This window comes from Paramormyrops kingsleyae, chromosome 24, assembly GCF_048594095.1.
Source record: "Paramormyrops kingsleyae isolate MSU_618 chromosome 24, PKINGS_0.4, whole genome shotgun sequence".
In the NCBI taxonomy this organism is placed as follows: Eukaryota; Metazoa; Chordata; class Actinopteri; order Osteoglossiformes; family Mormyridae; genus Paramormyrops; species Paramormyrops kingsleyae.
The window spans coordinates 10172439-10177600 of NC_132820.1; the positions used below are offsets into that span (position 1 = coordinate 10172439).

The 5162-nt window shown below is 51.0% G+C and overlaps 1 long non-coding RNA gene across 1 annotated transcript in view; it reads right to left on the reverse strand.

Moving 5' to 3' along the window:
• Nucleotides 1-2104: 2104 nt before the first annotated feature.
• Nucleotides 2105-5162, reverse strand: part of LOC111860835 (uncharacterized) — a 32139-nt gene continuing 29081 nt past the window's right edge. The window contains exon 3 of the long non-coding RNA XR_002842106.2: nucleotides 2105-2258. This is a non-coding gene — a long non-coding RNA (uncharacterized lncRNA). The remainder of the gene's footprint in view (nucleotides 2259-5162) is intronic.

A 5162-nucleotide genomic window follows, 5' to 3' on the forward strand; every position in this document is an offset into this window, starting at 1 on the left:
TTTGGGCCTAACCTTGGGCCAAACTTTGGGCCTAACTTTGGGCCAAACTTTGGGCCTAACCTTGGGCCTAACCTTGGGCCTAACTTTGGGCCAAACTTTGGGCCTAACCTTGGGCCTAACCTTGGGCCTAACTTTGGGCCTAACCTTGGGCCAAACTTTGGGCCTAACCTTGGGCCTAACTTTGGGCCAAACTTTGGGCCTAACCTTGGGCCAAACTTTGGGCCTAACCTTGGGCCTAACTTTGGGCCTAACTTTGGGCCTAACTTTGGACCTAACCTTGGGCCTAACATTGGGCCTAACTTTGGGCCTGAAAGTTACTTTGCTCCCCCCCACCTCCCCACAGATGTTTAAAAAACCAAATAAATAGCTGGCATGTCGAGTCGGACGGCCACAGCCAGCTGCCTCTTCATATGAGTAACGATTTTTTTACTGTCACATTCTGCTGAGGCACAAACTATCCACAGCCCTCTAGAACGGTAACCTGAAACAATTTCATTACATTTGATTGGCTCCTATAATTCTTTTGTGTTAAGATGCTCTTTCACTTGTTTGTCGGATTTAGCGATAACACAGTGTCCTCATGCCCAGTTATGGGGCTGCATGGTCCAGTGTACATGAGGACCTGCCCCCCCCCACTCTCCTGAAGAGCTTCTGGCCCATATTGTTGGATAATCCCTAGGCTCAGTTTTAGGCCCCATACTGGTGATGGACTAAATGTGAACCATTTGCTGTATTTTTTAACCCCACTAGATGGCACTCTTGGTTTGCTTTGGGGCATGCTTTGTGCTTGTACTGTTTTCTAACAGAAAGCATCATCTACTCGGGTCACGAAATACAGCACATGGTTCGTGAAGCGTCATTTTGTCCATCACTACGCCATAGCCACTGAGAGCTCCCAAGTCGAAAACCTCCAGCACACACGTCAGCATTCTCATGGACACTCCTCACCACCACGCCCCCTACTGACTAGCCAGTGCTTTTGCAGATCCTGCCCCTTGCTCACTGCCTGTTTATTAGGCCCAGCTGACTGGGGGTTGCCGCCTCTGTCCTGAGTCTTTCCTGCACTAATTGTCCCAGTGCCATTAGCGTCTTCCATTAGTGCCCCCCCACCCCTCACTAGCCCCCCCCCCCCCAAGCCCCCTAGTCCTCCTCAGGGCTCTCCATTCTTACTGTGCCTCAGAGACCTGAGAGTGCTTGCACAGGCTGGCACAGGTGAGTAGTGTGTGTGTGTGTGTGTGTGTCTGTATGTCTGTGTCTGTCTGCATCTTCAGCTCCAAACATCTTTCCGCCATTATTTCGTTTGCCATCGATTCCTTCGATTCAGAGAAATGCTCTAGAAAATATAAACGTGACTTAATTCGAACTTTTTGAAACATTAAGCAGGAAGGATGGGGTGTGTATGCCCTGGGGGGTTGGGAATCTGGACAACATAGCGCAGTACTAATCAATTCAGAAGCAGAAGTCTCGGACCCGATTGGCCCGTTGTTCCGCATTGGCCAGGGCCGCATGCGTGAGAGTAACTTTCTTATTTAACAGGGGGAGTCGCGTGAGGTAGGCTCGGATCAGATGCATTCTGGGATTCCCAATTCCTGCAGCCTGTGTCGGCTGCTGCGAATCTATTTTTCATGCCGCGTCGCACCCAGCAACGTTCCGTAAATCTGCGGCCTGTTGGAAAGGGGGATTATATGAAAAAAATTGAATAAAGATTAAATATTAAAAGTTGCCACTCGAACAGCGGCACCCCCAGATGAGGGAGACCCTGGGCCTGGGCGAGCGGCCGGGGGAGGAGGTGAAACCCAACACCTACGCTTTCCAGCACATGGCCCAGCAAAGGTCTACATGTGAGAATCCTGCATGGCTGATAAGGTGCCATGGCGTCGTTCACGTGTCAGGACCACGCAAGGGACATGCAACTCCAATGATCAGCCATTTTCAGGCCTGAATTCAAGCGTGATTGGTGTAGCCTAAGTGATTGACACGTCACGCATCCAATGGCAGTTCAGCTCTCGCAAACGGCGCCGTATATTATCGTAGGAGACTTTACCCTCTTCCATGCAGACGTCAGATTGACACAACACATACCTGCTGCTGACTCAGACGGAAACTCCTGGCAGCTGAAGGGGAAGCTGAACAGAAAGTTCTGGGATCTTCTTGCTTTCTTCCGGGATACCGCAGGCATGAGAGAAGCGGAGAACGTCGCTGTGAAGAAGATGCCTTTTAGACCGTAAGGTCCTCTGCTCGGGCCCAGCAGTTTGCTGCTGAAAAACAGAGTTAAGAAAGAAACGCATTTCTAAAACAATTCTTTACTTCTGTAAACTAAGACCATGTGAAACCTGTCTACTGCTGTCTGTCTAAACTTTGAGCAAAGGCCACACATTTCTATCCTGGAAAATGTATGTTCTTGCCCTTGTAAGACTTGCTCTGGGCTGGTTAGGAAAGAGAGTCATGTGACCACGGGATGGGGAGAAGGAAATGGGGATTTTGTTTAGAAAAAGCAGCATCTAATCTGCCCCAAATCGCCCCCTCCCCCATCTTACACGTCTTGTGCCTTACCTGCACTGGTCACTGTTGTAACTCATTACCAAAAATCAATAGCCATTTTTCCACCATCAAGATTTAACAGCTTTACTATTTTGTCAATAGCCTTCACCCTTTACCAGATTGTCAATAAGCTAAACATGCAATTTAAACTGGATGAATGCAGAAGGCGCCCCCTATGGGGATGCACTAGTAATGCAAGATGTTTGGCTACCCGGGTGTTGATTGTATCTTTTTATTTCATTAGTTTATAAAAGGATATGCATGGCCCTCCTTCTTTGCTGTTTATTACAGGAAGCTCCCAGTCCCGGTACTGTCACACTCCCCGGACCGCCAGCTGTCCCCACTCCACCCCGCTGCCCCATCCACAGATGAGACGGGTGGTGTGATGTCACAGGAGGTATTCTGGAAACTTCTGATCCTTCTGGGCGTCCCTGTGATTCCGCTTCCCAGCATGGTGGCCTGGGTTGGGGACGAGGACTCCGGACTACAGGTGGGGGGGGGGCGGGGGGGCTGATCCTGACAGATGTTCAACTGTCAGCCGAGGGCTGTGCAGGCAGGGTAGGGGGTCAATAAGCCCCCCCCCCCCCCCACTGTTTTATGCACTCATCTCCGCATCTGGCTCCATTATGCAGCACAATAAAGAAACAGGCTGTCTGACTGACACTCATTAACGATGTGTCCTCTTGTGCATCGCCACCTTCCTTTTTCTGTGTCCCGGCACAACGGGACGCCCATTTTTGTGCTCTGCTTTGTGACGCGTGCATGGCAAGGCAGGCAGTGGCGTCCTCACGCATTTCCTGCATGCGTCTCTCGGTAGCCGGGGTCTTTTCCACCGTCCGAACCAGGGGCTGATGGGAAAGTGGGGGACCTGAAACAGCGCCCCCTGCTGGAACCTTAACCAGCTCTCAGATCCTGCAAAGTGTAATATGGGTCCTTCTGCATGCATGCAATTGAAAACCTGCATATGCAATTAGATTATTTTTTTTTGGGGGGTGGGGGGGGGGGACTTCTTTTCCCTGTCTGGACGAAAAAACATTCCTTATCTTTTTATCAAGCTCTCTTGATTTCAAAATGACCAAAAAGGTCACCTGCCAATATATTTGCATGTTCAGCGCAGCTGAAACGGTAAAATACTTCTTGGGAAATAAGTCGACGGAGACGACAGGTTCCTCTTTTTCACCCCCCCCCCCCCACTCCTGCCCCCCTCCCTGTTCTTGTTGAACAAAAACACATATTTATCAAGATCCTGGTTGCGGGCGAAAATTCCAGGTAGTTACAATAGCCCTGACGCTTGTTAGGTTTTTATTTTTTTAAAGCGCCTTGCTTCAGGGCAACCCCCTAGCCCCCCCCAGCCCCCCGCCCCCTGCCAAGCCCACACCATACACCTGCTGTCAGTGCCGTGAAGCAATGAAGCCATAATACAATGGCAACAGATTGAGGCTATTGACTGTCATAAAGATACTAAGTTAGAATGCGACAGCAGACGCGTGCGCGTGTGTGTGTGTGTGTGTGTGTGTTTGTGCCTCTTCGGTTGAATCGCCCCACCCTGGCGACGGAGCCGCATCCCGCTGCAGGCTCGCCACTCCGATATCAGCTCTGCCTTTTCAGACACGCTGCTGACAATAGTGCTTAGCTTCTGGCGTGTTCTGTGCGCGGCGTCGCTCTAAATGCGACCAGGCGGAGACTGATAACCGCCCCCCCTCCGGCGTGGCGGCCTGTGATCCGGCTAATTGGGAGTAACGGGGAGACAGGAGAGGTTAACTAACGAGAGGGGACTGTCCCATCCATCTTCAGGCCTCCACTGAGCGCTAGTTATCGATTCACTCGCTGCTCCAAGCTGCTGCAGGACACAATTCCTGCTGCAGCCCAAAAAGTGACAGGGGTTCCGGGGAAGCGACCTCGGACATAACGCCTGTTCCGTGAGAATCTGAAGTATTCCGTTCCTAACATATTCTCTAGGAGCTGGATATTTAGCTAACCCCTCTTCACACCCTCCACCTGAAAAACAAAGCAGTCGTTCTTAAAACCACGTGATGAGAACGTTGTGAGTTCCGGGAGAATCCGGTGAGATGTCGCATGGGCCAGATGTGCCGCTACTGATCTTTAAAACGGAAAAACACGGAAAAGGTGCAGGACTCGCGTTGTGAGAACGTAAAATCATGGCCGTTGAGGCCGCTGCTTCATTATCTGATTCCTCGCCGTGGTTATTCTTCCCCAGCAGGGCCTATCTGCGATCCCAAGCAGAACAGCAGATGCAAATCTGGCAGCAGCGGCGCGCGGCACCGGCTGTTTGCCCGGCGCGGGGCGGCTTTCGGTTTCCAGACCCGGCAGACGCACGTCGTTACGGAGCAGTGAGCAAACAGGACCAGCAGGCAGGCGCCTTCCACGCCCCAAGGTGCGAGAAGATCCTCAGCTTCTCAAAACATCCAGTTTTATCAATGGGCTGTAAGTCTCACTCAACAAAAGCACAGATTATTATATTATTATTATTACTGTTGTTGTTGTTTATGCCAATAATAATAGTAATAACATCCTGGGTTGTTGCTCTGTACCCCCCACAACCCTGAACAGGCTGTAGCAGTTTACTGTGCTACAGCCAGTATAGGCGGGACCTCGGGCAA